The sequence below is a fragment of the Octodon degus genome, unplaced genomic scaffold, assembly GCF_000260255.1.
Source record: "Octodon degus isolate 3935 unplaced genomic scaffold, OctDeg1.0 scaffold00008, whole genome shotgun sequence".
Lineage (NCBI taxonomy): Eukaryota > Metazoa > Chordata > Mammalia > Rodentia > Octodontidae > Octodon > Octodon degus.
Genome location: NW_004524584.1, coordinates 3,023,044 through 3,036,299, shown reverse-complemented (window position 1 = coordinate 3,036,299; position 13,256 = coordinate 3,023,044). Strand labels below are relative to the sequence as shown.

General features: G+C 38.9%; 1 pseudogene; it reads left to right on the top strand.

The window, feature by feature from the left end:
- Positions 1-1,050: 1,050 nt before the first annotated feature.
- On the top strand, positions 1,051-7,635 carry LOC101589456 (annotated as a pseudogene).
- Positions 7,636-13,256: the final 5,621 nt, after the last annotated feature.

Below are 13,256 nucleotides of genomic sequence, written 5' to 3'. Positions count from 1 at the left end.
CTTAAAAATCTGGAAGTAGAACTTCCACTTGACCCAGCTATGCCACTCTTTGGCATATGGCTGAAGGAATTAAAGTCAGCTTAATTTAGGGAACCCTGCCCACCCATGTTTATGGCAGCACAATCTACAATAGTAATGTTAATTCTCTTTGTAGGGGGCAGAAGTGACAGCCAAAATTCTGCTTATCATACCCTTAGCCTGTGGATGCCTATGGCTCTAAGAGCCCAGCAAGCCCCCTGGGAACTTTGTTGGCCAATGCCCATTCCTTCCACTACACTCTGCACGAGAGCAGGGACCATGGCTATTTCATGTGTGTCCCTGTATCGTAACACAATGCCAGCAGACAACAGGTGCTCAAAAAATTCCTGCAGACTGAACAACTGGCTGACCCTAACAATCATCAGTAATATTAACTGAATAAAAGCTCTAAAATTGATTTTTAAAATGAAGAACATGACACAGTAGTAAAAAAAAATACTCAAAATAGACTATTTGGATGTGGTGGAATATGCCTGTAATCCCAGCGCTGGGGAGGCTGAGACAGGAGGATCACTATGAGTCTGAACTGCATAGCTAGAACCTGTACCAAATAAGTAGATAAATAAATAAAAACGTATATAATGATATATTCAAATATATATAATAAAATGATAGGGCTGGGGAGATGGCTTAGTAGAATAAGCACTTCCCTGGCAAGCACAAGGGTCTGAGTTCAATCCCCAGTTCTGCCAAAAAAAAAAAAAAAAGATAAAGGGTGCAAATATATACCTAACTGCATGTGTTCTAAGAGGTAGATTGAATTTTCCAAATCTGGCTACAGAATGTCTCTTATCTTCACTCTTTTCTGCAGTGTGACTCTACCACTACCTTAGTTTTCAGCCAGCTTTACTCATGGGATTGAAACTGAATGCAGCAGAAGCAATTCCATGAGAGTACAGAGTGGCAAAATTAGAAAACTCTTGAGAGGCCATCCCTGTCTTTGGGAACGTTTGCTCCCCAAGGGCTCCCTCTGGGGATCTCTTCTCCAAATGAGGCTGTCATGTTGTGACCATGAGCAGTGCCCTGGCCACCAACCAGTCCCAGCTTGTGAGTCGCCCACTCAAGCCCCAGACATACTAGTACAGCAGGCTCTAGATGAGCCCAATATGCAGCCCATTGACACATCCTCCAGCTATTTCTATCCTCCCAGACAAAACAAGGCTGCTACTGCTGCTGCTGCTGCTGCTGCTGCTGCTGCTGCTGCTGCTGCTGCTGCTGCTGCTGCTGCTGCTGCTGCTGCTGTCTGTTCCAGTTGTGGCCTTAGATTCCATGAAGGTTGTGTCATGCCAGGTCAGTAGGCTACATGGACAACCAAACCAGGCTCCAAACAAATGAAGTCAAAACTAACTGTATAAACTCAATCTATACAGGCTAAAAAGTTATCCCAAAAGAAATACCAAGGAAAAGAAATCTGTAAGTCAGAAACATGACACATCCTTATCAAAAACAGGAGATCAAGAGAATACGAAGCTATAAGAATAAAAAAAAAACCACCACAATGAATCAGTTGACTCAATAGATAGAAGGCAAATTCTGGTCATACAAAATAAATAATACATATTCTTTACAAATTAGAATGCAGCATTGGTTTTGTAAACTTTTTTAATTTTATGGGAAAAAGCTAAAACAAATTTTCATAATAAAATCATAGGAGAATAAAGAGTTAGTAGTTGCTCAGGGTACAAGATATGAGCATAAAAATTTCTCCAATCAATGTTAACACACAACCTTCCTTTTTAATGATCCAGGAAACACTAGGAACATAACTGACGTGCATTTTTCCCCTTTTCCCCACTGTCCTTTTCCCTTTCACTCATCCTGGTTTCTCTTTCTTTTTGAACAATTACTTCCCATTTCACAATATCTATAATGTATTCTAGAACTTATTTACTCATTCAGTTTCTCACAAGAGGGAAACAATATGATGTTTACACATGTGAGTCTGATTTATTTCACTTATGAATGTAGTCTCAAATTGCATCCAATTACTTATAGAAGCTACAAGTTTATCCTTCTTTATGGCTGATTAGTACTCCATTGTACTACATATATTGCTATGGAATGATGACTTTAATTCTTCTAGGAAGATACCCAGGAGTCGATTGAGACCTATAATTCTAGGGGGGTTTTCTGTGTGAAATCTCCACACTGATTACCATATAGCACTGTACCAGTCTACACTCCCACCAACATGGAGAAGGTTTCCTTTTCCTGCATGACCCCACAAACATTTGTGTTAGGTTGATTTCTTGATGATAGCCATTCTTTCTAGGATGAGATGAAATCTCAGTGTTGTTTCAATTTGAATTTCTCAAATAACCAGTGAGGTTGAACTTTTTTATGCATTTATTTGTCATTTGTATTTATTCATCTGAGAAATGTGTATTCATCTCAGATGCCCATTTTTGGATTGGGTCTTTTAATTTGGTGGGGCCTGATTTTTTTCAATTCTTTATATGTTCTAAAGGTGGGTCCTTTGTCTGAGGGACAATTGACCACAATTTTTCCCACTCTGTGGGTTTGTCTTTTCACTTTGTTGGTGATTTCTTTTGCAGTTTAAAGACTTTTTAGTAAGATGAGATCCCAGTTTCTGATTCTTTGAAGCATTTCCTGGGCAGTCTGAGTTTTATTCATTAACTCTTTGCTAAGCCAATGTCTTCAAGATTTCTGCCTTCTGCCTTCCAATAGATTTAGTGTTTCTGTTTTAAATATTTAGATAGTCCATCCACTTTGACTTTAGTTTTGTGCATGATGGTAGACACAAAACTAGTATTCATCTTTGGCATGAGAGCCATTCTTTCCAATACCACTTAGTAAAGAGTCACATATTTTTCTCCTAGTGAATATGTTTGGCCCTTATGTCAAAGATAAGGTGGGTGAGTGTGTTTTTAGTTGTATCCACATCTTCTAACCTTGGTCCTCAGGTCCAGTTTTATGCCAATACCATGCTGATTTTAACACAGTAGCTTTGTAGTATAATTTAAAGACAGAGATTGTGATACCTCCTGTCTTGTGTTTGTTGCCCAGGACTTCCTTTGCTATTCTATGTCTCTTCTAGATCCAGTTAAATTTTAAAAATGTTTTCTCTATATTTACAAGGTATGCTAACATTATTTTGATTTGGATTGCATTAAATCAACAGTTTTGAGAGTATGACCATTTTCACAATGTTGGTTCTTCCTATCTATGAGCAAGAGATATCTTTCCATTTTCTGATACTTTCTTTGATCTCCTTTTTCAGAGTACCTTAATTTTCAGTTTATAGATCTTTAGCTCTTTTGTTAGATTGATTCTGCAGTATTTAAATTTTTTGAATGCTATTGTGAAGGGTATGGGTTTTCTAATTTCTCTCTCAGTGAGTGTGTTGTTTGTGTACAGGCATACTATTGATTATTGGTGTTGACTTTGTATGAGGCTTTTCTACTGAATTTAGTTATCTAGAAGTCCTTTGGTAAAGTTTTTGGGTCTTCTATGTAAAGTGTTGTTATTCATGAATAATAATCTAACGTCTTCATTTCCAATCCTTATTCCTTTTTTCTCTCTCTCTCTGATCTAATTGCTCTATCTAGCATTTCCACAGATATATTGAATAGGAGTGGTGATAGTGGACATCTTTGTCTTGTTCCTGATTTTAGAGCGAAAGCTTTCAATTTCTATCTTTTAGTATGTTATTGGTTGTTGATTTGTCATAGATACCTTTTATCAAATTGAGATAAAGACCATCTATTCCAATTTCCTGCAGCAGTTTTATCATGAAAGAGTGTTAGATTCAAAAGATTTTTCTGCCTCTGTAAAATGATCATGTGATTTTTGTCTTTGGCACTATTGATATGGTGTATTACATTTATTGATTTGTGTATGTTAAACCATACCTGAATTCCTGGGATGAATCCTACTTGGTCATGTATATGATCTTCTTCATTATTTGCTGCATTCTAGTTGCTAGTATCTTATTGAGGATATTTGCATCTACATTCATTAGGGAAATTAGCTATAGTTCTCTTTTTGATTAGGTTTTTCTCTGGTCTGGGTATCAGGGTAATACTTGCTACTAGCAATAAGTGAGGGAGTATTGCCTCACTCTCAATTTCATTAAAGAGTTTGAGGAATATTGGTATTAAATTTCCTCTAAATTTCTTGTATAATTCAGCAGTGAATCCATCAGGTCCTGGGCTTTTATTGTTGATAACTTGTAAATTACATTTTTAACCTCATAAATTGATATTGGGTTATTCAGAATTTTTTACATTTTATTTTATTTTGAAAAGTAAAAGCAGAACAAGAACAAAAATCGGAAACAAAGAAAGAAACAGGGCAACATATAATAGTATATATGCTACAGATTTTCAAACCAAGAATAGCTGCTTAACAATGGTTAATATATTATCTATTTTATCATCAAATCTGTTGCTCAGACTAGCAGATATACTTATATAAGTTTGGCCATATGGTTAGATATTATCACGGGTGTTAGTTTTTTTAAATTCTTTAAAGTGATAGACCTTAGCTGATATTAGATTTCAAAAGAAGTATCAAATAATTTTGAACAATAAAATCAATACCACATAAACATTTCTGATATAATATAAACAATAAACTTAAACACATAAGATGGATGATATCAAAATACGTAAATTTTGTGTATGAATTCACTGTTTAAAGTGAAAAGCCAAATAGAAAATGAAAACATTTAGAACTGAACAAGAATGGAAGAGCTACCTAGAAAATGTGCAAGATCAAGCTAAACTACTAATTAGAGATTAAAACGTTAAATGAATCACGTTTAATTTCAGGAAAATTCAGAGAGTATTATAAACCTACTCTTAATCCAGCTTCTATTATCAACACTTGGTCATCTTGGATTATTTCAGAGCAAAACATATCATATTTCATCCACAAATATTAAAATGTGTATCTCCAAAAGATATACATCTCCTTTCTTAATCAAACAAAAATTCTGCAGTCAGAAATAAAGCACTTAATAATCATTCCCTGGTAATTTTATAAAGCTTGTTTTAATCAGTATTCCCAATGAGATAGAATCACTGTATTTGGTTCACATGTATTTAGGGATGTTTTAATCTAAAATTTCCACTCCCTCCGCTTTCTCCCTGACTAATTATTGTTGAAGTCTGATGTTTTTCTTGTAGAATTCCCACAATCTGGATTTTATTGATTCTGTCCCTATGGAATCATTTAATACATTCCTTGGTAAGTACTGAGATCCAACTCTATCCCAGCTTGCATTGTTATCGAGACCACTTCACAGGTGGTGGAAGACTCTCCCTACTGCCTCAAATTAGCAAGTCATGGCCTGCTTCTGTATGTTCATTATGGAATGTAAATTGATGACATTATATAATTTTCAGTAAAAATCATTGCAGAGTGCTTTTTCTCATCAACTACTACTTAATTTCCCTGAGGTATAGTTTGTACAGGAAAGAAAAACATAATAAATATGATCTCTCTTTAAAGGGTTTAGAATAATGAATTAATATCCTAAAATCAAATATTACCATAAGAGATATTTTTAGTATCATTATAAGCTCATGGATTTTCATATACATGATGTATTTCAATCCTCTGCAGATATTATTCTTTTCGATGGCCATATTGTTCCATCTTTGGGCAGGGAGAATGAACCCCTTTAATTAAGCGTCAAGGTCCCATTGTTATGACCCTGGTAGTCTTTGATAGCTTCTTTGTTATCTTCTGTGACAGATGTTCCAGGCTCATTTTGTATGTTTTCTGCCTCAGATCTGGACTCAGCCATTTTTCAAGAAGCACTAGCTCTTTTCAGTAGGAATGATAGTTAGAGAAATGCACTTTTAAATGGAGAGATTAGAAATAAATTAGTTATGTAGTCATTTCAAGAAGCTACAAACAGGAAATTTTTTATAAAAGGAACAGGAGGGGACAGTAAAGTGAAGGATAGAAGTTAAGAATTGAAAGATGAGTTCTTCCAGTAACTAAGAAGATCAACTTAATTATAATAATACTTTTAATAAGCCTGTACAAGTATGAGAAGTCAGAAATAAGTAATGAGATTATGCATCATCATTTAATATTATAAATTATTAACCCTGATAATGTTGGTAAAGTTCCTAAGAATAATCTAAAAATAAAATTGAAGAAAAATAGAAAGCCTGACTAAAACTAAAAACATGGAAGGAATTGAAATGGAAATCAAAAGACTTTTGCCCAAGTCGCCAGAAGAAACCTGGCGAGGCAGCATGGCTGCAAGGCATTCGGCCCCTCCTGGAAAGACAGGAGTTCTGCATTAAGCATATCCTCAAAGACAAGAATGCACCCTTCAAGCAGTGCAGTTATATATCCATGAAGACTGGAAAGAGATGTCACAGTGCTGCCCCTAAGCCAGAGAAGAAAGATGGTGTGTCGTTCTGTGCTGAAAATGCCGAAGAAATACTCTAGCATGGCACGTTCAAATGAAGAAGACCAACCCAGGACCTATGAGGGAAGCACTCTTGTGCCAGCTGAGTTCCCATGTAAAGATGGAGCTGGGGTCTCAGACTCCAGAAGGTATCCATAGTGAAGCCAGCCGAATACTGGATGAAGACAGCTGGAGTCATGGGGACCAGGAACCCATTACTGTGGATCAGACATGGAGAGGTGACCCTGACAGTGAAGTTGACAGCATAGAGAGTGATCAAGAGATCCCCTGAAACATGCTGGTGTGTACACAGCAGAAGAAGTGGACCTGATTATGTATGAGAAGTTAATTTGTTTGCAGTCTTTGTACATAGATCGGTTTAAATGACTTCAGCATCTGCTCAGGGAGAAGAAGTTGCCACAGAGTGGAGCATGAAGCTCTAGGAAGCAGTCTCCTGACTGGCCCAGAGGGACTTTTAGCCAAAGAAAGAGAGAACTTAAAGCTATTAAAATGTCTCCGGCGGTATGGCCAGCACTATGGAGTAGAAGACTTGCTACACAGGCAACTGAAGGAACACAGAGTGCTGGCGACAGATGGTGCTGCCCTGCAGGCCCACAGCAAGCGGTCCAGTCAGAGGTGCTTGGCCTTCGTGGATGACATGTGCTGTTCCAGTCAGTCTCTTCCAATGACCAGAAACTACCTCACCCATATTTTTCAGGTTACGAATCAAGTTCTCTTCAAATGCTGCCGGGGATCTGAAGAGGTTCCCTGCAACAAGGCATCCCTGTAAACCTTTCTGAGGATCCCTGCTGCCCACTGCATTTCCAGCTGCCTCCTCAGATGTATAAGCAGGTGCTGTCTGTGCCAGATGGCCTGGAAGCTGGCCCCATGGATCTACACAGGAGTGCTGCTGAGCTCCAGCCCACTGAGAGTTTACCACTGAGTTCAGTGATGACTTGGATGTTGTAGGTGATGGAATGCAGCGCCCTCCTTCACCCTTGCTTTTTGATCCTTCTCTAACCCTTGAAGATCATTCAGTCAAACAAACTGCTGGAGGCTCAGTGGATATATTGGACCAGACGCAGATGGCTGGCAATCAGTACAGACCCCAGGGATCTCGAAATTCCGAGAAAGTCTGTGCACCACTGCCTCAAAGTGGATTGGCTACTACGAATGGGAGGTCAGAATCTACTTCTGTCAGTTGATGGTTTATTCTAGGAACTATTTGATTTGGTCAATTTGAAATTCCCATTCCTCAAAAAAGTATCTCTGATCTTTTATATAAATGGGGTAACTTTGCCTTATTTTCCTTCTGGGTTAGAGTTGTAGTTAAATAAAAACTAAAATTGGGGAAAATGGGTCAGTTGAGTGCAAGTTGTGGGGTTCTTCCCACTCTGGGCCAGGAGGAGAGGTATCCCTATTTCTGGGATTCAATAAATGTTTGGGACTTTGCCTAATGGGAAAGACCTCTTTGGAATGATGCTTCCTAAGTTGTGGGCAGGAATCCACATAGATGGATAGGTGGAGGCCTGCTTTTAAGAATGGTGCCTTTGAAATATTGGTCCCATCATCTGATTCTCTACCCAGAGGTCTGATTCTTAGCCTTTTTTTATTACATCCACTTAACCTGGTCTGCACCCTTTTCCCAACTGAGCTGTAAATATCCCACAAGACTGGGACCTCCTTAAATAACTGTCTTCTAAGCTATGTAAATTTTGGCAGTAAGCTATCTTATGTAAAATACTGTGAAAATCTATTGTACATAATTTCTATTAAATGTTAAAGAAGAGCTAAAAACAGCATAGTGCCTGCCTGCCAAATGCGAGGTCCTGAGTTCAGCTCCCAGTACCAAAAAAACAAAAAACAAAAAACAAAAAAAAAAAGTTAAAACTTTAAAAAAAAGACTTTTGCCCATACCCAAAATCCAGAGCCAGAAGTATTTTGTCAAAATATTAAGAAGCACATCAGTAAGATCTTTGGTTTGTCTGTTGCTATTTCCCCAGGGACTAGAAGAGGGTCTGGCACAGAGCAAGCACTCAATAAATATGTGTTAAGGGGCAGAAAGATAGCTGAGTGGATTAAGCACCTGCTTTGGCAAATGCAGGGACCAGGGTTAGATCTCTGTCTCACATGCTACTCCGACCCCTCCCTGGGGGCGTAATGAGGCAGCAAACAACTCCGGACATGGTTGCATGTGTCTGGAATCCCACCACTGAGGAGACTGAAAACAGGAATATCACTATGAATCTGAGCTGCGTAGTGAGACCCTATACCAAATACATAAAATGAAAAATAATAGTAATAATAATTAATAAGTAAATGTGTGTTAATGCATGAAGTAGTATATTCTCATTATTAAAGTGAAAAAAGGAAGGTAGGGATGAAGGACGGAATCATAGATTGATCTCTTTTTAAAACAAGGTGAAAAAAGAACGTTACCCAAACATCACATTGAATTCAACAACATGTCATGACAATGTAGGACATATCCCAGGAGATCAAGATCTATTCATTTGTCAGGTATTAGAACATGTAGGGAAACACTATATTAGAATAAAAGAGAAATTTGTGTGATCATCAGTAACTACAGAAAATGGCAAGTTTCCATTTTTTAGGATTAAAAAATTTATAGCAAACTTAGAAATAATTTCTTCTATCTAAGATAGAGTAATGAGGAAACCTAAAACAAATAGCATATTTAATAATGAAAGATTAGAGACTGTCACTTTAAAAGAACAAGGCAAAAACTCCACATTGTTGCTTCTGTTCACCATTGTACTAAACACTAGGAATTCGTTCTAATGCACATAAAACAATTGAAAAGAGGAAATAAAACCTTTTATTTGCAAACTGAAATAATTCAGCTGGCCGGAGGTTGTGGCTCAGTGGCAGAGTTTGCCTAGCGTATGTGAGCCCCTGGATTTGATCCTCAGCCATGTGAAAGAAACAGAGAACACAGTCAGCTCACTAGACACAATGTTTACATTAAAATTCTATTGAAATTCTTGAGGCCAGCCATATAGCTCTGGAGTGGGCCACATCACTCAGCAGACTAAAGCGCCTGCTTAGGCAGAGCACAGGGACCAGAGTTCCATCTCCAGAACTACATGCAGTGCCAGCCCCATCCCCCAGGGCTCACTGAGACCACGATTGAGACTGGGCGTGGGGACGCGCACCTGTAATCCCAGCGGTAAAGAGGCTGAAAGCAGGAGGACTGCTACGAGTCTCAACTGTGTAGTGAGAACCTTTACTAAATACATAAAAAAAAAATTCTCTACAGTAATAATTGGAGGTAACAAAGGAAAATGTTCCATTCACACTATCAAGTATTATTGAAGTACATGGAAGTAGATCTGAATAAAAGATAAATAAACTATCTGAGGAAACCTTTTTCTTTTCTTTGTTGTTTGATTGTTTGTTTGAGACAGGACCTCACTCTGTAGCCCAGGCTATTGAACTTGCAGCAATCCTTCTGCCTCAACCTCCCATGTGCAAGAATTACCGGTGTGCGCCCCAGCATAGATAGAAAAACTTCATATCAAAGATGTTAAGTCTCTCCCAAAGGACATAGAAAGGGAATGGAATTCCAGCGTAAATCTAGTCCGTGTTCCAACAGAAGTCTTATTTATGCAATGTGGTAGCTTCATCCTTAACTTCTCAGGGAAGTATAAAGAGCCAAGACCATTGACTGTTTGGGAGAAGAAGTAGACGTTGTGGGCAGGAACAGGGTGGGACACGGAGGACAAAGGAAGGGAGAAAGTTCTTGTCCTATGAGATATTATTTCTATAAAACCATTGTCACATGAAAGTGGTACTAGTGCCACAGTGGATAGGGAATTCCAACTCTGTCCCTAGTTAACTAAGTATCTAGAGGTAAAATCCTCTGAATAACTTCTCTAACCCCATTCATAAATTTAGCTTTAAAACACCAACATCATAAATCTTTCATAGAAACTATATAAAACAATTGACATAATGTGGTCAGAACAGTAGAGAATAAATAGAGACATTAAAAAGAGTAAAAGGGAAAACTATGCACCCAAACATTTGGGCTGCCCAGGCTTTAAGCCCTTCTGCTCTGTGACTAGCCATGAATGGCCTACATTAAAAAGAAAACAGTTCCAGTGGGCTCTCAACTGCTCCTGGATTGCTACTATGTCTGGGCCACTATTCTTGTCTCTGATACTGCTTTGCACCAAGATAATTAATTCCTACCTGACCTGTGAAGCCAGAGGTTCTCATAGGCTTCTTTGCCAGGGCCACTTCCTTCCTAACCAGATATGAAAAGCTCAGTAAAGCTTTCAGTCCTTTCCCCTAATGCTGGCAACAGCACACATGCGGCAGAATAACTATCTACGTGCCCTGTGGCTATGAACAATAAGATGCTGAAAGCATCTAGCTTTAATTAGAAATAACTTTTTAATAGTAGACAGTATTATATCTAACCTTCCACGGAGCTCACAGGAACTTGACATGACTTGAATTTTTTGCTCGGGTTTCTTTCCCAAATTTTCTATTCTTCCACATTCCAGACAAAAAGTTAAACATATGTTGGCATAAAAGCAATATTCAAGGATGCATTTTATTTATTTTTAGAAAAAGGGACATAATGTGATAGTACATCTCTTCCTTCCAAGAAAGGGCCATAAGATTTGTTCAAGTTTCTTGGGCAGGATCTGGCCCATGGTACATGTTCCAGATTTCAACATAGTCACTGCCTCTTCTTTCTAGAGAAATAATCTTCCTCACTGATGTCATAGGTAGGTTAAAAAAAAACCCACATCTTTGTTACTAAGAAAGTTATAAATGATTTCTCTCATGTGATTTGTAAGTTTATTGACTAGAATATGCATACTTTCAACAGCACAGAAGCAAACGGAAGTTATTAACATGAAACCAGTTAAAACAGGAGTTCAGTGTTAGCAGGCAATTGTATAACAGCTTAACACCTCACCTCACTTCTCAGAGCCTAAGAATTCCTTTCCACAATTCTGGTCCCCACTAAAGTTGGTGAAACTAGCCCTATAAACCATCCTGATTAGAATCTCTAGACTCCAGAAATTTTCAATCCTTTTGTTCACCACTACACAGAGAATGCATGATGTCTCCATGAGGCTCTTGGTAGTAAGAGCATGCTCTGATCATGGGTGGCCACATGAGGCCATAGATAGTGTGTAATTGCTAGTGAGTGCTTTCTCTCCTCCTCAAGAAAGCATAATAAAGACAGGTTCAAGGAAGTGTGTGGAAAGGCGTTGTTTGGGATTCTTCAGAAGAAAAGAACCATTTGAATGTATATGCAATCTTCAGAGGGGATTTATTTGAGTGGCTTACATGATCAGATGCTGAATGCTCCTACCAAGGCCATCTCCTGGCTGCAGAATGGAGGAAACCAGTGTCTCTCAATGCAAGAAGCTGAACACCTCAGAACAAGAGGAACCAATGATGCAGCCACACCTCAAGGCCTGGAGATGCCATAGAGTCATTAGTGTAAATCCACGTACTAAGATTGAACAATCTACAGCAGTGACGGACAGCTTTTTAGAGCTCTCAATGATACAAACAGCCCCTCTGAGGCAGGCATGCCACCGCAGACCTAGAGTCTGATATCTATGGGCAATGGTAGCAGGAACATAAATAAATAAATACCCACTCAAGATGAGTCAAATGAGTCAGAAACAATGAATTTCCCATTCTTCCTCCTTTCATTCTATTCAGGCCTCCACTTTGTGGACAGTGACACCCACATTCAGGGTGGCCCTACCATCCCTGCTCAGCTCAGAGCCACATGCCAATTGTCCGTGGAAACAGACTCACTGATACACTGAGCAGTGTGCTTTTCCTAGGTGTCTCTCAAGCCAAGCAAGTTGATGACAAAAATTAAAGCATCACAAGGGGAAATTGCTGTTGTTTTTAAGCCAATTATATTGCTCAAAAGTTCACACCTTTTCATGGTAACTGAGGGCTATCACAGGGGGACAACTGCAAGTCTAGACTGCTGCTCTAAAACCCAGGCCTCAGGTAGTAGCTCTGCAAGTGACTCTTCCTTCTGATGACGCACCCTTTTCTGTGTAGTGGTAACGAACTGCTGGGGCATCCCAAGGAGAAGCCGGACAGTGTCTTTGACCCATCGCAGCATGGTGGTGGTGGTGGTGATGGTGGTGGTCAATTCCAGCAGGCACTGCCCATTTTATTACCTGTTAACTTTTATCATAATATGTAAATTTAGTGGAACTAATTCTGAAGGCTGGAAGTCAAAATCCTATCTGGGCTGAATTTAGGATTTCCTGGTAAAAGAGGAAGCAGGAATCTTTTAGTTCAGTGGCACTTTCCAAAAGAAGTTTAATTGAAGTCTGAAATGTTGCATGAATGGAAGATATAAGTTTTAATTGAAAAATAATTATAACCACTTAATCATTTTTAAATGAGGGCTATAATTGCAGTCAGTGCACAATAGCCACATACAGACACTGAGATTTTCGCAATAAAGCAGGGATGGTACAGCTTGATTTGCTAATAGCACTTCCACTTCTCCTCCCTTTTGTCTCAAAGATTAATTCAGGCAAGGGCTATTAGTGCTGTTAATTGGTTCTGCAATTTAGACCTTGTGCCTGTGAATGAATGACTGATGCAGTCGCTCAGCCAATAAATGGGAGCACTTCGTCAATGCTCCCCATTGTCCAGTAGGGCACCGTCCAGGCTGCCCGGGCTCCCTCCTGCCAGCTTTTGAGGACAAAAGGCCCCACACCTCTTCTAGGCCTCAAAAGGCCCCACAGCCTCAGGAGGACCTACAATAGGTCATCAAGGTGCCTTTGAAATGAGACTGACT